The 25,314-nt window shown below is 39.7% G+C and overlaps 1 protein-coding gene across 1 annotated transcript in view; it reads right to left on the reverse strand.

The window, feature by feature from the left end:
* alk (ALK receptor tyrosine kinase) overlaps positions 1 to 25,314 on the reverse strand; it is a 946,171-nt gene that overhangs the window by 889,893 nt on the left and 30,964 nt on the right. The gene's annotated exons all lie outside the window — the stretch shown is intronic.

Here is a 25,314-nt window from a genome sequence, read left to right on the forward strand (position 1 = left end):
CTGCGCAAAATGTACACCCTATACACTCTGTACAAATGTACACCCTATACACTCTGCACAAATGTGACCCTATACACTCTGTACAAATGTACACTCTGTACAGTGGGTGAAATTAATATATACATGAATATCTACATGAAAAAAAAAACAGGGTGGTTGGTGGAATGGGTTATTGCACCGAAGAGAAGGCAGTTATGAGGGACAATGGGGCAGTCCGTTCAAGGTGATTATGGCCCTGGGGAAGAAGATGTCCTTTAGCCTGTTTGTCTTGGTTTTAATGCACCTGTAGCGCTTCCCAGAGGGCAGCAGGTGGAACAGGTCAGAGCCCACCCTATATATATATATATATATATATATATATATATATATATATATATATATATATATATAACAAAATGTCAACTCTCTATTTCTCAAACGACACAATTGTCGTCCTTCTGCGTAAATCAATTTAATTTCTGGTTCCCTAAGGTGCTACGTCTTACTTATAGGTAGTATACAATAGGACAGATATTTTGAAGTGTGATGATAATTTGTCATTGTCTCTTATATATATATATATATATATATATATATATATATATATATATATATATATATATATATATATATATATATATATATATATATATTAGAGATGCGCGGATAGGCAATTATTTCATCCGCAACCGCATCAGAAAGTCGTCAACCATCCGCCATCCACCCGATGTAACATTTGATCAGAACCGCATCCGCCCGCACCCGCCCGTTGTTATATATCTAATAAAGACGATGCAAGGCATTAGTGAGGTTATAATGCTTTTGCCTGTTAAAGAAAGGAGACTGATCCAATGCAGCACAGACATTCGCGTGCCACGCTGTCACGGCCCAGACGCACACTAGTGCGCAATCATATGGGAGCCGCGCTGAGCGCACCTCCAAGCGCGTCTCGCTGCCGGCGACGGCCGGGTATGGGCCCAACGCTCCAGCGCCATCCATTTTCAGGGCTAGTTTATTCGGCAGGTGGGTTGTTACACACTCCTTAGCGGGTTCCGACTTACATGGCCACCGTCCTGCTGTCTATATCAACCAGGGTGAGCCCCACCCCTTTCGTGAGCGCACTGCGCGCGGAGTGACCCCTGTTACGCGCCCCCGGCCACGGGGGTGGCGGGCAGGTAAGCTGCTTACCTGCTGCGCGTGACGCCGGCCGCGGCGAAGGCGGACGAGGCGGGGTGTCGGTGCGGTGGTGACCCTGGACGTGCGTCGGGCCCTTCTCGCGGATCGCCTCAGTTACGGCTCCCGGTGGGGCCCTCTCGAGGCGTCCCTTCTCCGCTCCGTAAAAGTGTCCATCTCTTCTTTTTTTTTTCTTCTGTTGTGGCATATGCTGCAGGTGCCTGCTCGTTTTTCGTATGTGGGTAACAACATTTAACTATGTACAGTATATATATTTCTGAATTGGTTTAACTGCCACCCGCCTGAATCTATTTAAAATCTATTTTTTATTTTTTTCAACCGCCCGACCCGACCCGCGGATAAAATCCAATTTTTTTAAATTTCATCCGCCCGATCCGCGGATAATCCGCGGACTCCGCGGTTGTGCCCGCAAACCGCGCATCTCTAATATATATATATATATATATATATATATATATATATATATATATATATATATATATATATATATATATGTTGACATGCAAACATTGCATCAGGTTCTTGGTCACCTCCCTGACTAGACTAAAATTAATGTAGCAATGTACAGAGACATACTGGATGAAAACCCACTCTTTCCATCCAACCTGATGGAGCTTGAGAGGCGCTGCAAAGAGGAATGGGCGGAACTGCCCAAAGATAGGTGTGCCAAGCTTGGGGCATCGTATTAAAAAAGACTTGAGGCTGTAATTGCTGCCAAAGGTGCATCAACAAAGTAATGAGCAAAGGGTCCTAATACATATGTAGATGTTTCAGTTTTTAAATGTTTTAATACATTTGTAAAAATGTCTACATTTTTGTTTTGTTTTTTTCAAAATGGGGTGTTGTGTGTACATTAATGAGAAATAAAATGTATGTTTTTGATTTTAGCAAATGACTGCAATGAAACAAAGAGTGAACAATTTAAATGGGGTCTGAATACTTTCCCTGCCCAATTTTTCCCATATGAAAAAACTTCATACAACATGCATTGTTGTGTATTCTTGCATGCATTTCTGGATCATTCAAAAACAGTTTGTTTTGTCTAGATGTGTATTGCCCATAAAAGGTGGTGTGTGCTGCACAACATAACGAAACAGCACATGATGTCACAAAATTAGTTTCTCTGCGATGACAGCCAGTATAGTACACACAAAGTTGTCATTTAAATAGGGCGGTCTGCACCACTTTTGCACTTTTTGTCAAATGCACACGCAGTCTTAATATATCACCCGCAACACTCAATCAATATCAATCAATCAATCCTTTTATTGACATTGCCATAATAGCACAAGTTATACATGTCAATTAGATTTTACACACACACAGTACACACACTTTTACAGTTTGCACTCACTGTTGTTTGCATGTTGTTTTTGGATCTTAGTAGATCAGGCTACTACTGTGCCACAATTGGTTGTTGTTTTTTTTTCAAGTATAGCAACTTTTGGTTGGGGCAAGCTAGGGTAAAGCAAATGACACTGCAATGACCAAAGAACAATATTCATGCAGCAATAAGAATTGTCAATCAAAGCTGTTTTTTGTAATAACCAACCATTTGACTAAAAGAATGTCCGCATAATGCCTGATGACCTCCACCGGTGTCCCGACTGTGTTTATCATCTTATTTGTTGACTTCTCAAGTGAGGAACAATTATTCAATCATGCACATCCTGCCATCATGTTAAGCTGTCCCCGTTAGATGTTGACTGTAAAGTCCAACTCTAGTAAATTTGAAGTTAAAAGTTGAAGTCCCAATGATAGTCACACACACACTAGGTGTGGTGTAATTATCCTCTGCATTTGACCCATCCCCATGTTCACCTCCTCGGAGGTGAGGGGAGCAGTGAGCAGCAGTGGTGGCTGCGCTCGGGAATCATTGTGGTGATTTAACCCCCAATTCCAACCCTTGATGCTGTGTGCCAAGCAGGGAGGCAATGGGTACCATTTTTATAGTCTTTGGTATGACTCGGCCAGGGTTTGAACTCACGACCTTCCAGTCTCAGGGCGGACACCCTAACCACAAGACCACTGAGCAGGTTTCTTCTAATAGCTTTCTTCCTAGCAGATCCATCCATCCTTTTTCTACCGCTTGTCTCTTTTGGGGTCGCGAGGGGTCGCTGGAGCCTATCTCAGCTGCATTCGAGCGGAAGCCGGAGTACACCCTGGACAAGTCACCACCTCATCACAGGGCCAACACAGATAGACAGACAACATTCACACTCACATTAATTGCCAATTTAGTGTTGCCAATCAACCTATCCCCAGGTGCATGTCTTTGGAGGTGGGAGGAAGCCGGAGTACCCGGAGGGAACCCACGCAGTCACGGGGAGAACATGCAAACTCCACAAAGAAAAATCCCGCTCGCAGGATCGAACCCTTTCACTAGCTTGCATTCATTAAAAAATCTGTCCATATTACCAACGCTACTTTTCTCTCTCTCGTTTTCTAATTTTTTTAGAATGAAGGCAATTATAAAACCCTCAGATTTATTATTTTTTTCAATACACGTGAAAAATAAAGGAATCAAGCCATGCCACTACTGGACTGCATATGCTAGTAATTCAATTCTAAAAATGCAAATGTCACTGAACTGTTAATATTACCAAATATATATGTAAGTGTTACAGGTCTCACAGGCGTGTGAGTTCAGTAGACAAAAGGTTGTGTTCATAGTCTAACCCCTGGAAAACACAGGCAATGTTTAAGAAGAGTGAAGACACGAACAATCCTTGAAGCTTCCCAAGTTTCCTCTGAGGGGAGGGGGAGGAAATACCCACACCTAAAAAGGGACCTACGGGCAACTACTTCACTACACATTAGTTCCACTCTTCATTTCTGGCTTTACACTACATGGATGGAAAACGGCTATAACCTCTGTCAATAAAAAGTGATTGACAAAAAAAAACATATATATTCCACATTGTGAAGGCATCACACAAGCAATAACAATCCTATTGAGAGTTAAAGCCATTTGATGAAAACCAATTATACAGTCCCTTAATATTTACTACTACTGGCTGCTTTGTTTTGTTATGTTATGTCAACTGCAAGAGATACCGTCTAAACTGTACTGAGGAAACCTGAGTCCATCACACTTGATGGGATATCAATCTGTTCAGTTAGGAATCAATAACAATTGTGGATGCATTGAGACCAAGCTTAGGGTTCCAACTGATTCTCAGCTCTAGTGAGTTGTATCCATGGTTCTCTTCATAATGTTTTATGTAGCGTGAGTGGGGGTTGGACCAGGCCTTGTTGAAATTATGCAGACCAACATAACATGGCATAATTCAATATTCAATTATTCACCCTAGGCTTACACATGCTGCAAATAAAGCCATCAGGCCGTGAACAATCATTTATGAGCCCATGTTGGAGGGAAAATCCTTTTTGGCAGTTACTTTTTAAAATTGTATACAAAAAAATAAACATTTTGTATATTGAACACTCTCTGGAGTGTATGGACTAGCAGCATGTGAAATTTGTTGGAACCATCAAAAAAATGTCATGTCCAAGCCCACGTCTTTTGCAGCACCAGGGATGAACAGATATTTTGTTGTAGACCCTAAAAAATCAACACGAACAAAAAGTATTTTGCCTGTGTGTGCGTGTGTATGTGTGTGTGTGTGTATGTGTTTGTGTGAGAAGATAAAGAAACAAAGGACAACATAAACATAACAAACTTGCCAGATGTAAGTCACTTTGAATTGTGCAATCACGGGTTCAATAAAGTGAAATAAGTACAGGTGAAACTCGAAAAATGTGAATAATATGTCAGCAATTCAACTTCTAATGTAAAACTAATATGTGAAATCAACTCATTACATAGGGCAGCACGGCGCGAGAGGGGTTAGTGCATCTGCCTCACAATACGAAGGTCCTGAGTAGTCTTGGGTTCAATCCCGGGCTCGGGATCTTTCTGTGTGGAGTTTGCATGTTCTCCCCGTGATTGCGTGGGTTCCCTCCGGGTACTCCGGCTTCCTCCCACCTCCAAAGACATGCACCTGGGGATAAGTTGATTGGCAACACTAAATTGGCCCTAGTGTGTGAATGTGAGTGTGAATGTTGTCTGTCTATCTGTGTTGGCCCTGCAATGAGGTGGTGACTTGTCCAGGGTGTACCCCACCTTCCGCCCGATTGTAGCTGAGATAGGCTCCAGCACCCCCCCCCCCCCCCCCCCCACACAACCCCAAAGGGAATAAGCGGTAGAAAATGGATGGATGGAATTCATTACATACACATTGAGATACGTCAAGCCTTCATTTATTACATTGTTGATGATCATGGTTTACAGTTTGTAAAACACCCAACGTTTCTGAGATTTTCATTTTGAGGTTTTCATAAGCTGTAAACCATAATCATCGAAATTATATCAAACGAAGGGTTGAAGTATCTTGAGTTGTATGCTATGAGCCTATTTTGTGTATTAATTTCACCTTGTAAATTAAATTTCTGGAATAAACTACATTTGCGCGATATTCCCATTTTTTGAGTTTCACCTGTAGAGTAAAATGTATATTGTCAAACTTTTATTTTCCCACACGCCACTTTTGCTATGCTTCAGTTTTCAACAAATATTTTGCAAAAATGTTGCCCCACTTTCATATAGCATCTTGGTTATCATATCGTCAAATTTTGCAATATTTTGCCCATTTGCCTGCAGAGCTTTCCCTCAGAATTCTCAGAATAGCTTAAATTATTGTCCTGATTAAATTGGTTAGCAAAAGGTTGACACTGGTTCCAATAAAATATTTTAAATTGCCACAAATATGCCAAGAATGACAACTACACAAATTAGGGCCATGTTTACTTCTGTAAGCACACTGCACTGCATGTGACAGCCTGTTTTGTGCATATGCGGTTCACTACACAGACACATTGCATCCATGTTAGACATAAAAAAAAAAGAAAAGAAAGGCATTATACCCTGCAATGTGAACTAAACCCAGGCTCCGGGCTTGTTCTTATTGAGTTTGGCTGCTAAATAACCCACAAAAACACATTGATGTAAATTGTGCACACATTGAGAACAGGAAGTCAATATATGTGGAAAAGGGGTAGGATTAGATAAGCCTTGCTTCTTCTTACTCCTCTTTGGACTTGTATAGAAAAAATGAAAATGTGTAAAATATTTCATAAATCATACTAATACTACATGTTCGAAAGTGATTCCCAGAGCCCAAAAAAAGTCTGCGGGCTATAGAGCGTTTTCAATTCGGGCTCCAGTACTCTGGAATGCCCTCCCGGTAACAGTTAGAGATGCTACCTCAGTAGAAGCATTTAAGTCCCATCTTAAAATGTATTTGTATACTCTAGCCCAGGGGTGCTCATTACGTCGATCGCGAGCTACCGGTCGATCGTGGAGGGTGTGTCAGTCGATCACCAGCCAGGCATTAATAAAATAGTCCTAAAAATGAGCGATCATAAATCTTCACTATGACGTCACTTTCGTCACTTGATTGACATTCACGGCACCCGAGGGTCTTCTGAGATGACGCTGGCTGCTGCCAGCTCATTGAAATTACCGACTGGAAGGCGAGAAACACTTTATTTCAACAGACTGGCGCCGTACCTGTCGTCAAAACTCAAAAGACCGACTGCACAGTTGCACAATAAAAGCTCTGCTTCATCTTGCCTGCGCTACCAAAATAAGAGTCTCAGAAAGCTGGCGTGCACAAGCTAGCCAGCTAAGGAGTTTGCCGACAATGTATTTCTTGTAAAGTGTATACAAAGGAGTACGGAAGCTGGATAAATAAGATGCCAAAAACCAACCACTTTCATGTGGTATTGAACAGAAAGGAGGACTTTTTTTCTCCTCCATTCGAAAATGCGGACGTTTTCAGCACCACTGTCTGATTCCTATCAATGCAAGTCATCAGAATCAGGTAATACACCAACTTATATTCTTGTCTTCATGAAAGAAAGGAATCTATGTGTTAAACATGCTTGTATTATCTTTAAACACCTTTAACTTATTAACAATATTAAGGCGGCGCTAGCTGTCCAAAGTCGGGACCCAGGGTGGACCACTCATCTGTGCATCAGTTGGGGACGTGTCTGCGCTGGTGACCTGTCTCCACTCAAGATGATCTCCTGTTGGCCCCACTATGGACTGGACTCTCACACTATTATGCTAGATCCACTAAGGACTGGACTCTCACACTGTTATGTTAGATCCACTATGGACTGAACTCTCACACTATTATGTTAGATCCACTATGGACTGGACTCTCACACTATTATGTTAGATCCACTATGGACTGGACTCTCACACTATTATGCTAGATCCACTATGGACTGGACTCTCACACTATTATGCTAGATCCACTATGGACTGGACTCTCACACTATTATGCTAGATCCACTATGGACTGGACTCTCACACTATTATGCTAGATCAACTATGGACTGGACTCTCACACAATTATGTTAGATCCACTATGGACTGGACTCTCACACTATTATGCTAGATCCACTATGGACTGGACTCTCACACTATTATGTTAGATCCACTATGGACTGGACTCTCACACTATTATGCTAGATCCACTATGGACTGGACTCTCACACTATTATGTTAGATCCACTATGGACTGGACTCTCACACTATTATGTTAGATCCACTATGGACTGGACTCTCACACTATTATGTTAAATCCACTATGGACTGGACTCTCACACTATTATGCTCGATCCAATCGACGTCCATTGCACCGGTCGCCCGGGGAGTCCCCGCATCTGCGGTCCCCTCTAAGGTTTCTCATTGTCAACCGATTGGGTTGAGGGTTTTTTTGCCGTGATGTGGGATCTGAGCCGAGGATGTCGCTGTGGCTTGTGCAGCCCTTTGAGACACTCGTGATTTAGGGCTATATAAGTAAACTTTGATTGATTGAAATAATTTTCAACCAACCAAACAAAGAAAGCTCTTTGATAAAGGGGAGACACACTATTGAATTCAGGACAGAAACTTGTAGCAAGTTACGAAGGTGGCGTCTATGTGGCCGATCTCGCTAGAATGTAATCGGAATCGATACCGATTCTAAATGATACCAATTTGAGGTACTTTTGGATGTGTTAATGTGTGTTCATAAATGTTAATTGTTTGAAAAAAATCTAACTTCTTTTAATTTAACATTTAACACGGAGCTTGCTGGCCAGTTTTACCCTACTTCACTGGATTAAATAGACTTTGTATGCAGTTGAAATTCCAAGCCGTTAGATGGCAGTAGTGTACATTCTACTGTGTGTTACCTTAGCCAGGAAGTAGTCTTTGCCAACAAGTTAAATGTGTCAGTCTTTTTTTGGGTAGTGCCCGACAAAGAGTTTATACTGCAAGTATTGTACTTATGAGCCACCAACTGTTTGATTGTAACCCGCATCATAGTTGTAGTATTCATTACCAAATCTGGATTGGAACATTACTTAGAGGCAGTCCAGCTGTTTGTGTTTTGGCCAAGTGCTTGAGCCGGAATGAGTCTGCAACCGGACCTGACGTAACGTGCAGCAAAGGCATCGGAATATGGCACCGTTTGATTTGACAGGAATCAGTAACTGGGAGTACCGATGGACTTCGGTCAGTATCTATACAAGTACAGAATTCGGTACACATCCCTGAAGGGAAGGCTGACTCTTCAATGAGTTCCATCCACGGCAAGAACAAATAAATTAAGGAAAGGTAAAAGTGATGGTCATTTATCCATTTAATTTGTCATTTGTATATATTTCATATTGTTTTTTTGCATGTAAAACTATGATTATTCTCTATAAAAAAGTATGTTTATATTTTTGGGTGTTTGAAATAGATTACTTGGATTTACAATGTTTCTTACGAGAACAATTGTTTGGTTTTGGCTCACTGTTTCAAACGCATTACAAAAGTACCTTCATTATTTATGCTTTAAAATTGACATATTAGCAGAACCTCCATAGGGCAACTTGCAGAATTGTTTACTTCTCTCATTATGGATGTAGAACATTAAAGGGAAGAGTTCATGTACAGTATGCACTTCTTTTCATACCAAGAGCCCAGAGCATTATTTGCACTTCTTAAAAGCATCACCATTAATCAAACAGGCAGCTTGCAGGTGATATAAATAGCAAAAAAAAAAAAACAAAAAAAAAACATAATGTGAAAGAGTATAAGACAGAGTGCTGAATAAGAAACGAAAATGGAATTTAAAGCAATAGTCACATTGAGTCCAGAGAATTCCCAGAATACTGATATGAAAAGTTCATCACAATTAGTAAAAATAGTTTTCTTTTTTGTTTTTATTCCTAACAGCTTATTTGAATTTGCAACTGTTGGGAGTACATTGCTTCAGCTGATGTACCTGGGGACTTCAGCGCCGACTCCGCGGGTGTTTCGGGCCCCGAGCGCCCACGGACAATGCCGAGCACCCACGTGGGATTAATGGCAACTTTCAAACTTTAAAACATATTTTGAAGAATAAATCTTATTGCTTTTAATTTTGAGGTGAGTATGGTCTGTCTTGCATAATAAAAAAGTCACATAGTATATAGTCTGTAATTAACAAGACTAACCATGATTTCATTGTGCCCGATAATTATGTGATGACACAAACATCTTGACTTTGAACACACTGCATACATGCAAATAAAGTGCATACTTATTCAACAGCCATACATGTCACACTGAGGGTGGCAATATAAACAACGCCCACACTGTCATAAACATGTGCCATATAGTGAAACCACACTAAACAACAACGACAAACACATTTTGGAAGAATATTTGCACCGCAACACAACATAAACACTCCAGAACAAAATCCCAGAATTCCCTGCGGCACCAACTCTTTCGGGACGCTACAATATAAACAAATGCCATTGGTGGATATACACCTAGCATCCACTGTAATGATACTACGTACAATAGCGTATCTAGCCAATACTACTATGATTACATCGATATATTTTAACATCACAAAATCTTCTTTCGTTTAAAAAAAAATTTATATTATATCAATAAATTCAGGAAATACGTCCCTGGAGGACTTTGAATATGACCAAAATAGGATCTTGAAACTACTTGGTATCGGATTGATACCCAAATTTGTGGTGTCATCCAAAACGAATGTAAAGTATCAAACAACAGAAGAATAAGTGATTATTACATTTTAACAGAAGTGTAGATAGAACATGTTGAAACAGAAAGTATGCAGATATTAACAGTAAATGAACAAGTAGATTAATAATTAATTTTCTACCACTTGTCCTTAATAATTTTGACACAATAATAGAATAATAAATGACACAATATGTTACTGCATATGTCAGCAGCTAAATTAGGAGCCTTTGTTTGCTTACTTATTACTGAAATACAAGTTGTCTTGTATGTTCACAATTTTATTTAAGGACAAAATTGCAATAAGAAACATATGTTTAATGTGACATCAGATTTTTTTGTTAAAATAAAGCCAAGAATGACATTTTTTGTGGTGCCCTTTATTTAGAAAAGTACCGGAAAGTACCGAAAAGTACCGAAACACTTTTGGTACCGGTACCGGTATCAAAATATTGGTATCGGGACAACACTAATACACACACACCGAGCACCCACTGGCAAAAATGTAGATCGGCGCCTATGCCTGGGGATTGTGTTGCTTCATGCTGCTTGTTGCTGAATAAAACATGAATATGTATACATGCACGTGAGGGTAGTAAAAACCAGAGAGTTACCCAGGTCAAGCAGCCACGTGCGTCAACATGGTAAAACGCTTCACTGTGTTTAGTGTATGATGCAGTGCATGACTTGTATTCTCAAGGACAAATTGTTTCGTGTATATACCTTGTGTCAGGATTCCGCTCGTTATTGTTGTGATTGTTGTGGCCTAAAATGCCGGAATTTTCAGCTAATTTTTCAGAAAGTTGCAACAAAATGTGCGATGTGTTAATGCTTATTATTTTTTTATAACATTGAGTCAACTTGCCATTTTAGTTTGTGTTCATTGTAACCTTAACCTCAAAAAACACAGGATCTCAGAAACATTTGAAAAACAAATGCTATATTGATGTTTTACTTGGTTTTTACTGCACATACTTAAAGTAGACACTAGATGGCAGTAAAAGCACATCCTTGTAGCTCATTGTCAAATTATTTCCTTGACATAATTGATCACAACTACCGTAAATTTCAGACCATAAGGCACTACTTTTTTCTGACGCTTTGATTCTTGTGTCATATAAAATGGTGCGGCTAATTTATGGATTTTTCTTTGCTGGCGGCTATAATGTAAATAGTTTTTAAAAAACAAGCAAAGACTCTAAAAACGTGTGTTATTGTATGTGCTATGGAGCCATATTTTGGACAAGTTTAGAGCTTTCAACCGGAAGTACTGTCTTTTAGTCATCCTTAGCCTTTCTCCTTGTATGGATTGTTCATTCATCAATACAACTAAAACAATTCATACTTACTCAACCATCCCATGTGTGATGTCTAAAGGAGTGTGTTTCATGTTTTTATGATTTATCTGACTGAGCTATCATAACTAAATTAAGCCAGTGTCGTTAACATTAGCTAAGATGCTAACATGTTTGCGAGTGTCTGTGTTAGTATTATTAACTTACAGTTACATTATTTTTGTATTGTTTCAGTTTTGTAAAATTCACCAAAATATCACCGTGGACTTATTGAATCTGTTTAGCTTCTGCAGCTAGTGGGTCCATGACGATGACTTTTGTTTTGTTTGAGCAGCTGTTTTACTGCCTTGTTACAGGCACTGTTTGGAAACAATTAAGGAATGTAAATAAACAATTACAAAATCCATTTGTGTCAATAACTCATTTCACAACGTATCTATCTGCGGCTTTTAGTCTGGTGCGGATAATATATGGAAGTAAAAAAATATATTGTAAAATTTAGTGGATGTGGCTGAGAATTGATGTATTGTTACATATTGCTGTTCTTGCTTCTTCTACACAAGAAACAAACAAACACTTTGAATAGACAGTTGAGGTATGCATTTTTGAGGGGCACGGAGACAAATGTCACTGGCGAAAATGACGCTGATTGGCCAAAATATGCTCGGAAGTTAGGTGATCGGGCAAACTTTTAAGGCCGTGCATAATTCGTAGCATCAAGAATTGCTGGAGGAATTGCTATGTGACCACAATACTTGGTACACTTGCACACAGCAAAAAAGCTGACAAAATATAAAATAAAAAGACTGGATTTTAGAAAAAAAATACTAAAGACTAATAAATTATCTGTCCGTGCAGCTAGTTAATTGTACTTGATAAGACATCCTAAATTAAGATTTCTGTATCTAGAAAATAGCAGGAAGAAATAGGTATGTTATTAATAAAACAAACATTATTCAACTTGCATTTATTAAATTATGCATCCTTGGGATGTTGCAGAATCTTTAAACACGATTATTTATGTAGGGAAAACCAAAATCTTATTTGAATAGTTATTTGTGTAATTTTAACATTTTTAAACTAGAATAGACAAAATATAATTATTCATGCTAAAATTAAGATCATGCTGTAAAGTCAATGACTAAAAATAAGTAAATAGCTCTTAAAACTAGGGAAATGTATTGAAAAATACATTTTAAATCTTGGCATGTGGCAAATAATTCCAATATCCAATACACTGAGTACTTGGCCTTTAAATATAACAGTAATGGTCTGTTTTGAAGTTTTGACACTGTCAGAGGAGTAGCAATGCAGCTTTGATATGTTATATTGCATCAATTTTCCAGTACAGAGTAAATACATGCAGCACATCATCTCAGGATCTAACAGTGTGCTGACGATACTTGAAGATCAGTGATACTTGCCAGGCGGGTCCCCCAGGGTCCAGCTGAGTGTCATGTTGTACAATAAATAAATTGATCATAGAAATGCATTAATAATAAACGGGCTTGTCAGTCTGACTTCCGATAGACTTTTCCATTAGCAGCTGATTGATGCAAGCTTTTAATGTCAGTAACCTTAATGATTACAAGTTCACTCTCTTACTCATGTGGCGAGGGACAGATGAAAAAAGATCACATGCACAGAGCGCTTTTGTCATAAACAAACAAATTATCATAAATGCCTCAAGTGACAGTATCAGATTTAAGAAGTATTATTGTCAACATGAAACACGGGGGCCCTTCTTGATCTCCATACCGTATGAAAACAATGAAGTTTAACCACTTCTTGACCTAGCTCATGGTTTAATATCACTTGAGAGCTTCACTCACTCCGTTCCATAATTTCACACAACACACAAGTGACATCGTCTCAACTGCAAGAATATAAAAGAAATAACTCACAAAGCCTTAATACAGCTTAAAGTCTTCAACAATCAACTCTAACAACATAAGAATAACAACATCAACATTATGAAGCAATACTTTTCATTCAAAGATCATCACTCATAATTTATTGCACCATTTATTTACGAAAATTGGGTTATTCAGTGTAACGTTTTACTCTACTATTTATACATGTATCATTGTTTACTTGTATTTATTGAATGTCTCTACTACGGCTGTAAAAGTTAACGAGATAATAACCTGGTAACTATAAGTTCCTTTAACGGCGCTAATTTTTGTTAACGTGTGATCGCAAGCGTCATGACTCATTTTTTATCCTTGTCCCGTTCCGTAGAATGGAGAATTGGAATTGCGTCCAGTTACTGTTGAACCACAAGCTCAAAAATAGCGAGCAGAAATGCACAAAGAAAGGTGGACATCATATAAAAGCTCAACAGAAAAAAAGACGGTAGTGAGGAAGTCGTGCGTCAATTTTTATAAGACTTTCCTGAAAACATGTCAAGACATCTCTTCTCATACCAGTCACATACTTCCGGCTTCACAATGATAGTGCTCTGTGTCACATCCAATTTAAAAACCAAAACAATAAAAAAAATTGTCTTATTTTACGATCAAGCTTTGTCAAAGATGTTTTGTAATGTAATCTGTGATATTTCTACCCAAATAAATGTTCTGGCAGATTCAAATGAAGTGTATATTATTTTATAACATGTTTTGGTTGATAGTCCGCAATTACAGAATGTTTAGCAGGCAGAATATTAAATTTTATTGAAAAATAGACAAGGTTCAAACCCCCGCGACCCCAAAGGGAATAAGCGGTAGAAAATGGATGGATGGATAACTTGTACAACATGTAATATACAGAGTAACAGAAGCATTTATTCAGGTAGTAATATCACAAAGGCAGCACAGCGACACAGTGGTTAGTGATTGTGCCTCACAATAACAAGGTCCTGGGTTCCCCGTGACTGCGTGGGTTCTCTCCGAGTACTCCGGATTCCTCCAAAATCAAAAAAACATGCACCTGGGCATAGGCTGATTGGCAACACTAAATTGGCCCTAGTGTGTGAATGTGAGTGTGAATGTTGTCTGTGTATCTGTGTTGGCCCTGCAATGAGGTGGCGACTTGCCCAGGGTGTATCTCACCTTTTGCCCGAGTGCAGCTGGGATAGGCTACAGCTCCCATGGGACCCCGAAAGCCACAAGCAGTAGAAAATAGACGGATGATTGGATACTATCACAGAATAGATCACCAAACATCTTTGGCACTCAAACCATGATTGTAACAATCCACATTGTGTGTTATAAATGCATGAAACTGGTATCCAAACATGGTGTAGGTCCTCCTCTGAATGCAAGTGCTCCTACAGCAGGAATACATATTATGTTCTCCTATAAAATACAAAATCTGGCAAGACACAAAATTTGAACATTGGAGGAGTTCGGGAAACCATGGAAAACGACATTCGGCTCCGAAGCAATTCTGGACCACTATCCTCCGCCTCAGGCGGGGGAAGAAGTGCACTGTCAACACTGTGTATGGTGGGGATGGTGTGCTGCGGATCTTGATTCAGGATGTATTTTAAGTACGCTCTTACCACAGCTAAAACTAGTTACTACTCAAATCGCATCCGCCTAAAAAAAACGATCCTAAATATTTGTTTAATACAGTAGCGTCACTAACCCAACAAGGAACTTCTCACAGTAGCTCCAATCACTCGGCTGATGACTTTATGCAATTTTTTACTAAGAAATTTGAAGAGAGATTAAAGATAGCATCAGTTTCCATGGAGGATTCGCTAGCTGTTCCAAATCGTGACCCGGGATGGACCATTGCTCTATGCATCAGTTGGTGACATCTCTGCGCTGCTGACTTGTCTACATATGAGAGGATCCACTGCTGGCCTCACTATGAACTGAACTCTCACGTTATTAACTGTATATACTCAGCACCCTTTGCACCCCCCCGGTGGGTCCCCACATCTGTGGTCCCTTCCAAGGTTTCTCGTTGTTCCCGTTGGGTTGAGTTTTTTCTTGCCCTGATATGAGATCTGAGCTTAGGATGTCATTGTGGCTTGTATAGCCCTTCGAGACATTTGTGATTAAGGACTTTTTAAGTAAACTGTGATTGCTACTTTGAAAACCTCCTTAATCCCACCTACACGTTTTCCTATGAGGAAGCAGTGTCTATAGGATATATGTGGTGTGCTCGCCTATTTCTGGGGCTGAGGTTGCCGGGGTAGTTAAAAAGCTCCTTGGTGGCAATGCCCCAGGAGTGGATGAGATCTGCCCGGAATTCCTTAAAGCTCTGGATGCTGTGGGGCTGTCTTGGTTGACAAGATTCTGCAACATTGCGTGGACATCGGGGGCAGGTTCCTCTTTTTAAGGAGGGGAACCGGAGGGTGTGTTCCAACTATTGTGGGATCACACTCCTCAGCCTTTTTCGGTAATGTCTATTCAGGTGTACTGGAGAGGAGGCTATGCCGGATAGTCGAACCTCGGATTCAGGAGAAGCAGTGTAGTTTTCGTCCTGGTTGTGGAACTGTGGACCAGCTCTATATTCTCGGCAGGATCCTTAAGGGTTCATGGGAGTTTGCTCAACAAGTCTAGATGTGGTTTGACCGTCTCCCTTGGGAAGTCCTGTAGGGAGTGCTCAGGGAGTATGAGGTTTCGGACTGTCTGTGGCGGTCCGCTCCCTGTATGATCGTGTCAGAGCTTGGTCCAAATTGCAGGCAGTAAGTCGGACTCGTTTTCAGTGAGGGTTGGACTCTGCCAGGGCTGCCTTTTGTCACCAATTCAGTTCATAACAATTATGGACAGAATGTCTAGGTGCAGTCAGGGCGTTGAGGGGATTCAGTTTAGTGACTGCAGGATTAGGTCTCCACTTTTTGCAGATGATGTGGTCTAGATGGCTTCATCTGGCCAGGATCTTCAGCTCTTACTGGATCGGTGCGCAGCTGAGTGTGAAGCGACTTGTATGTGAATAAGCACCTCCAAGTCAGAGTCCATGGTTCTCGCCCGAAAAAGGGTGGAGTGCCACCCAAAGTGGAAGAGTTCAAGTACCTCAGAGTCTTGTTCACGAGTGAGGGAAGAGTGGATCGTCAGATCGACAGGCGGATCTGTGCGGCGTTTGCAGTGATGCGGAGCCTGCATCGATCCGTTGTGGTGAAGAAGGAGCTGAGCCGGAAGGCAAAGGTCTCAATTTACCGGTCAATCTGCATCCCTATCCTCACCTAGGGTCATGAGCTTTGGGTTATGACCGAAAGTACAAGATCACGGGTACGAGCAGCCAAAATGAGTTTCCTACGTTGGATGGCAGGGCTCTCCCTTAGAGATAGGGGGAGAAGCTCTGTCATCCGGGAGGAGCTCAACGTAAAGCCGCTGCTCCTCCACATTGAGAGGAGCCAGAGGAGGTGGTTCGGGCATCTATGGCCCAATCCCAATACACCCCCTCACCTTACTTTTTAGCCCTATCCCAACATTCTGCGTGTTCCCGTGAAGGTAATGGAGTCCCAATGACTCTTTGCATGGAGGGGTACTGGGGATAACGAGGAGTAAGGGGTATGACTCTAGCCCTTCAGAGTGAGGCATTTCAGATGCTGACTTGCTCAGGTAGAGCTAGAGAAAAATGCACAATTTCTGCATAAGTTATATAATATATTACATGTTAGTTTGGAACGTTAGTTTGTAATGTTAGCCAGCGAGCTAACATTAGGCTAAAATACTAAATAATAATACAAAAATACTAAAACTTTAATGCTTGCAAATGTGAAAACATTAACGTTACATACCTTCAAAAAATTCACAAGAGACAACAGTCGTAGATGGCGGCTTCTTGTCCGTGTAGTTCTCCGTTTATTAATCAACCGAAGCATGATGAATGTAAACAAAAAAACAATCTCAGCCGGTAACTCCATTGCCGTCGGGTTTTTGTAGTGTAATGGTGGGATTAAAGGGTTGTACAGTACACCGCTACTAATAAAGTTACTACTGCCTTTGGAAAACACCCGTTGTTGTTTTTCATCCACATGTGCTGCCGTGCGGCTGTGACGTTCCTGAGCCGAAGCGCAGTGCATTCGTGTGTCAAAACGTACACTCTGATCGCACACATTTAATAAAATTTTCCAAAAGAATAATGACAAAATAACAGCAAGTCTACCGGTTAAGAAAAAGGGTGCATGAAAGGCAATATGTTAGAGTGAGGGCGTGTATTGGGATTGGGCCTATGTCTCCCGGCTGGCCTGGGAACGCCTCAGGATTCCCCGTGAAGAACTGGACGAACGGGAAGAGGGAAATCTAGGCTTCTCTGCTTAAGCTGCTGCCCCCGCGACCCGACCTCAGATAAGTGGAAGAAGATGTATGGATGTTTTGAGTTACCAAAATGACTCAAAAAATGATGGGCAGTTTGATGAAACTTTCAGGAAATGTACAAAGTCTGATAAGGAACAAGTGCTTGATTTGGGGGGGGTGATCTGAATCACCGTCTGGATTTAGGATGTTTTAAAGCAATGGTTCTCAAACTTTTTTCACCAAGTACCACCTCAGAAAATAAAATACTCTCCAAGTACCACCATTATGACCAACATTAAAATAGAGTAGCGTAGTAGTAGTATTCAACAACAACAAGGCAGAGGTCCCATTTAACAAGTATATTGAGTATTAACACTGTGTTTGAATATGGGAAAATAACACACTCGTCACATAATTAAATGATTATTTGGCATATCACTAGATGGCGCCCACGTACCACTAGTGGTACACGTACCACAGTTTGGGAGTCCCTGTTTTAAATGATTCTTTACAATGTGTCTCCTGGTGTTGCTTTAGTTTTTAAATGCAGTTAGATGAATGTATTTTGTGCATGACAATCCTGATAAGATAATGTGAAAATATGTTGTGGACAAAAGAGAGGGGGGATGAGCTGAAAATAAAAAACAATTTTGCAGGCACGTTGGCAGAAGATTTTCACTTGGGGGTAGAAATGTGCATAATAACAGAACTGGGATGCCCTATGTGTTGGTTGTTGTTTTGAAAGCTATTAAGGCACCACTTAGTAAACACAGCAGAGGTTAATAAAGTAGAGGTCAACTCTCGATCACACCTTCTTTGCCTGGTGTTCCCTTCTCCCACTCTTGCTCTTGTACAAGCAACTCAAAAATAATGATATTCCCCTTGAGGCCCACTGGGCAAGTAAGTAATAAACGCACTGTGCAGTTTCATGTCTTGATTCCTGCAGGCATATTTGCATGGTTGTCAAATTATTGTGGGTGGCATAACAGGCATTTATTCCAATGCTAATAGCCAGCCTTTCACCGGGGGCTGGGGGGAAACAAGCATGCACATTCAACAATAAAATGTCAAACTTAATCAACCAATTTGGGGCTTAAAACAGCTTTAGATGCGATACACAGGGAAGATATCATGTTATTCTTACTACCACCTGGACAGAGGAATCATGAAATATAGAACTCCACTCTTTGCGCATATAGCTATGGTACACCTCGAGCCTGATTTACTAAGATCCAAACACCACGTGCTAAACATCATGTGCAATCTATAAAATAGTGTGTTTTATTAGTGGGTGTGTTGCGTGTGTTCTACTAAGACTGCGTGTGCAATTGTTAAGTGATGCAGACCGCCTGATTAAAATGAGGATTTTGTGTGTACTATACTGGGCATCACCATGGAGACACTCTCATTTACTGCCCATTCCTGTTATCATGCTTCCCACTTGTTGCATCCTGTTGCACTCTGCTACATTTTCAAACATGCAGGAGACATTTAACACATTTTATGGGCATTTTAGAAGCAGTCGTGCAGTGCATTTACAGTGAAACCACTTTATATATTTATTTTTTTCACCCCGAAGGTGCGCTCATTGCATGGTGAGAGGTTGCACTTAACTCGTTCAAAATGCAATGCATACTTAAATAAATTTTTTTAACATAAGAAATATTTCAATAATATACGGTATAGTCATCCATACATCCTTTTTCTATTGCTTGTACCTCTCGGGGTTGTAGGGGTGACTGGAGCCTATTTCAGCTGCATTAGGGCAGAAGACGGGGTACACCCTGGACAAGTTTCCACCTCATCGCAGGGTCAACACAGATAGACAACATTCACACACGAGGGACAATTTAGTGTTGCCAGTCAACCTATCCCCAGGTGCATGTCTTTGGAGGTGGGAGGAAGCCGAAGAACCCGGAAGGAACCCACGCAGTCACAGGGAGAACATGCAAACTCCACACAGAAAAACCCAGAGCCTGGGGATCGAACCCCGGACCTTCTTATTGTGAGGCACCAGCACTCACCTGTTCCACCGTTTTGCCCTATACGGTATATTATATGTGAAAAAAAAAATGCCATTAAAAAAAAAAATAAAGGACATAATAAAGGACACCAAAACGTATCAATTGACTTATAAAATTATAAAATGATGTTGCTGAATGGCCAATATTTATTATTTCTGACCGTCCAAAATGTTAACAGACACGACAAACGGAGAATTCTCGTTTGTCCATCATCCAGCACAAGCACTGATCCTGCAGTCAGTTTGCGCGTCCTTCTGACACGTGCTAAATAAAACGCTAAATAGTGCACGCAAAACGATGATGAGTGTTGATAAAACACATTGCGCGTTCTCAGTAATTAGGGACCGCAATGTCCCTCTGGGACAGAGGACCCTATTGAATTTGTAAGATTTTATTATTATTCTTTATTATACCGCCGCCTTTTTGAGCTGTAATTTGACCCCCTTAACATGCTTCAAAACTCACCATATTTGACACACACATCAGGACTGGCAAAAATTGCCATCTAAAAAAAACCCAAACCCCAAAACTCAAAAATGCGCTCTAGCGCCCCCTAGGAAAAAACACAGACAAAACGGCCTATAACTTCCAGTAAGAATATCGTACAGACATGAAACAAAAACCTCTACGTAGGTCTAACTTAGACCTAGATTTCATACACTAACATTCTTCAGCAAAAATCAACAGGAAGTTGTCAGTTCCCCCTTCAAAACAAAAATTTCGTAAAAACAGTCATTTTTGTCTCTTTGAGCTGTAATTTGACCCCTTTAACATGCTTCAAAACTCACCAAACTGGACACACACATCAAGACTGGCGTAAATTGCGATCTGATAAAAAAACCAAACCTGAAAACTCAAAATTGCGCTCTAGCGCCTCCTAGGAATAAAACACAGACAAAACTGCTCCTAGGAAGAAAACACAGACAAAACTGCTTGTAACTTCCGGTAGGAATGTCGTAGAGACATAAAACAAAAACCTCTATGTAGGTCTCACATAGACCTACATTTCATTTATTGACAAGCCCCAGCAAAAATCAACAGAAAGTTTGCAATTCCCCTTTCAAAACAAAAGTGGGGTCAAAACAGTCACCTTTTTTTTAAACATTATCTCCTCTGAGCGAGTTTGTCGTGTCGGCTTCAAACTAGCACAGGAGAGAGATTGAACCATTCTGATTAAAAGTTGATGAAAGAGTTTTCATAACTGCTCCGGTTTTGATTTTACAAGCCTTCAAAAAACCGCTGCGCTGATGCTGCTGCGCTGCTGCCGTCTCAAGATGGCCGTTTAAAAGCAGGAAGCACCAGCGTGACCACACAATGCAGAGAAGGTAGGTACTGTGCGGGTAAAGATATGTTGACTGGGTAAAGGCAGAAAGCACAAGTGTGACCCCAATATGCAGAGAAGGTAGGTAATGTGCGGGTGAAAATAGGTTGAATGGGTACAGGCAGGAAGTACCAGCGTGACCTTACTATGCAGAGAAGGTCAAATTACATGATTACATAGATATGTTGTATGGGTGAAAGAAAGAAGCACCAATGTGTCCCCATGATGCAGGGAAGGTAGGTAATGTGCAGGTAAAGATATGTTGAATGGGTAAAGGCAGGAAACACCAGCAAAAGTCGGTCCCGTCCATCGCTGCTTGCAGCTTTAATTATATTTGCATCTTCTCCTTCCTGTTTTTTGACGTTTTGATGATCAGCATATACGTTGCATATTAATGAAGACAGACACAAAATGGATTGCACGCTTTATTCTGCTCACTTAACAGACACATTTAACTTTGCACATGTTTAGTAGATCAGCTGTGTGTGTCCGAGCAAGATTGCAAGTGTTTGAAGTACACGCACCCCTCTATTAAATCAGGCCTATAACACGCACCTATGTCACCACGCTATGTTTGCCGGAGTTTCGATTGGGTATTCATTTGACAAACCCTTCTTATACTGCCTGACACAGTTCTTGTATTGGATGCATTTGCGTGTTTACTGCATGTTTGCCCATAGTGTCTTGTACGTTTACATTAAAATAACACAATGACATAAGGAAACAGTTCCACTTCTAATATTTACAGTATATTGTAATTACCAATACTTTTCAAACGTCAGCATTTGCCACACATTTGTCCACCTATTCCTGTAAATGATCACACCGGCTCCATCTCCATGACAACACAAAAAGTTCTGCAGGAGTGAATGATGCACAAGCTGATGCAATGGGCATGCTTCATTTAGTATATAGCAACCATTTGTAATGCAAACCTCGTGTTTTACGAAGTGGGAGCCGGTCATCCATACACTAATTCATCTTTCATCAGTTAGACAGCTCAACAGGTACACAGCTGGAGGTACAACCAATGCCATGTGATTACTACTCTCGAGCAGTGGATCAGTTTGACATTTCAAGGCTGTGTGGATGTGGTGGTAATTAAATAAATGACCTTCAAAAGCAGGAAAGACGATCACATCAATGCCTACTAATATTAACACCTGTGTGGGACAGCTAGCAGGATGGTGCAGTGCATGGTGGCCCACTCAGATGCGTGTGGGTGTCATGTCTTTAAAGGGGACAGAGGCATGTCATTTGCTGATGATATAATGTAACTCATAAGGCATTAGTATTACTAGTATCATCAGGTCAGCATCACAGAGCAGACAAAGTCGCGGATGAGCATACGTGTTGAAGGAACACTGTAAAAAAATGACCGGGATTTCACAGCAACTAACATCATTTTTCACAGTAAAATTCTGCAATTAAACTTCACTGTGTCATTACCAAAAATAACTGTACAAAATTACAATACCCTTACAACATGCATCCATCCATCCATTTAGACTACGTTGCGCACTCTTGTACAGTATGCTGTGAAAACCAGAGAGTATAATTAACTATAACAGTACAACTGTGCAGTTGCAGCATTTAGTTATAACCTTATTGTAATTAACAAAAATCACAACATAGTTACAGGAAATCGCTGTAAATATATTTCATCGTAAATTACTGTAAATGTTACCGTGAAAGTAATGCAATTTCTATCCGGTAATTTGCTGTGGATTTACAATCAACATGTTTACATTGTGTGCACACTTCCAAACGACCAAGCAATCCTCTTCTTTTCCTTTTATCTGATACGCTCGTTAGCAATCCCCCCCCCCCCCCAATCAAAGCCACCAAGCAAATACAGCAATTGTGCCGATCCTCAGAAGAAGAAGAAGAAAGCCGGGATGAACCCTGGAGTATTGAAGCATTCTTGGAGATAACGAGTTAATTTGCCTAATCAGAATAACGCCTATTTCAACTTTCCTCCTGGAGTGGGGTGGTTAGGGGAAAGGATAAGGTATGTCAAGGGGAAAGTGATGAAGACAAGGAGACCCTGCAGGGGAGCTTTTGCTATTTTGATATCCTCACATGTGGCTTTTGAGCAAAGTGCATGTATGTTATCATTCAACAATGGCAGAGGTCTTGGAAGATATCACAAACACCCAAGCGTTTGAGCATGAAATCAACATGCAAAGTATCTATGGGTGATGCTGGGCAGTATTGATAATGAAGCATGATTCCAACTCATGTAAACCGTAAAGAGTGTAAAAGTGTGCACTGTAAAGATTTACTCATTGTTAACAATATTTTTTCACAGTAAAATGCTTGTAATCAAAATGTACTGTAACATTACGACAATTGACTAACAAGTACCATACCCTTAAATTTCACAGTAAAATACTGTAATCATAGTCCTCTGTAATATCACAACAAATGACTGTAAAAACCCAATACACTTTTATTTCAAATTAAAATGCTGTAGTCATAGTACTATGTAATATCATAATAAATGACTGTAACAATTATGATACCCTTATATTTCACAGTAGAATACTGTTATCATAGTCCTCTGTAATGTCACAAAAAAATGCTGTAAATTACGATACCTTTATTTCACAGTAAAACACAGTCATCATAGTCATCTGTAATGTCAGAACTAATGACTTTAAAAGCCACAATACACGTATTTCACAGTAAAAACTGTAATCACATCATATGTAATAGCACAACAAATCATGATTACCTTATATTTCACAGTAAAATACTGTAAAAATTTAAAAAACCCTTATATTTCACTGTAAAATATTGTATTCATAGTTCTCTGTAATGTCACAACTAATGACCATGTTAAAAAATATAAATACCCTTATATTTCGCAGTAAAATACTGTAATCACATCCTCTGCAATAGCACAACAAATGACTGTAAAAAAATCACAATTACCTTATATTTCACAGTGAAATACTGTAATGATAGTCCTCTGTAAATCACAAGTTACTGTAAAAATTAAAATACCCTTTTATTTCACTGTAAAATATTGTATTCATAGTCCTTTGTAATGTCACAACAAATGGCCATGTTCAAAATATCCATACCCTTATATTTCGCAATAAAATACTGTAATCATAGTCCTCTGTAATATCACAACACATTGCTATAAATTCAAACTGATTTGTCCCTTAACGGTTTTGTAGGCTATGTTACATACTCTTGTACACGAGGTGGAGGTATGCTGTTAAACTTAGGGAGATAAGAAGAAGAATAACACTGTGTAAAAAAGCTGCTAATATATATATTTTTTTTTTGGTTACATATATAATCCTTAAGAGAATATATAGTTATTGTGCTTACTTGGAACTTACAATTGTGAAGTTACTGTAACTGTAAAATCACAGCTCTTTAGTTACAGTAAATTGCTACAAAGTTATTTCACAGTAAATTACTGTTATCATAGTCCTCTGTAATATCACAAAAAAATGCTGTAAATTATAATACCTTTATTTCACAGTAAAACACAGTCATCATAGTCCTCTGTACTGTCAGAACTAATGACTTTAAAAGCCACAATACACATAGTTCACAGTAAAATACTGTAATTACATCCTCTGCAATAGCACAACAAATGACTGTAAAAAATAATGTTTACCTTATATTTCACAGTAACATACTGTAATCATAGTCCTCTGTAAATCACAAGTGACTGTAAAAATAATTAAAATACCCTTATATTTTACTGTAAAATACTGTATTCCTCTGTAATATCACAACAAATTGCTGTAAATTCAAACTGATGTGTCCCTTAACAGTTTCGTAGACTATGTTACACACTCTTGTACAAGAGGTGGCAGTATGCTGTTAAACCCAGAGAGAAGAAGAAGAATACCACTGTGGAAAAAAATTGTTCGTAAAAAAAATGGTGACATTTTCGTATGGCGAACATATTCTAAGTGAATTTAAAGTTATTTGGACACTCGGGGAACATATAAGAGTTAGGGTTAGGATTAGGGTTACTAATAAGAAATAATTCTGAGGTTATTGAGGGAAGACTCTTAGTTAATGGCTTACTGGTTGTATAATAAGGCCATGCAGAATAAGGCATTAATAAGTACTTAATAATGACTATTTAAGAGCCAATATGTTACTAATTTGCATGTTAATAAGCAACTAATTAATGGTGAATATGTTCCCCATCCTAAAGTGTTACCAAAAATGTATTTGGTTACAC

Source organism: Nerophis lumbriciformis, linkage group LG08, assembly GCF_033978685.3.
Source record: "Nerophis lumbriciformis linkage group LG08, RoL_Nlum_v2.1, whole genome shotgun sequence".
Classification (NCBI taxonomy): domain Eukaryota; kingdom Metazoa; phylum Chordata; class Actinopteri; order Syngnathiformes; family Syngnathidae; genus Nerophis; species Nerophis lumbriciformis.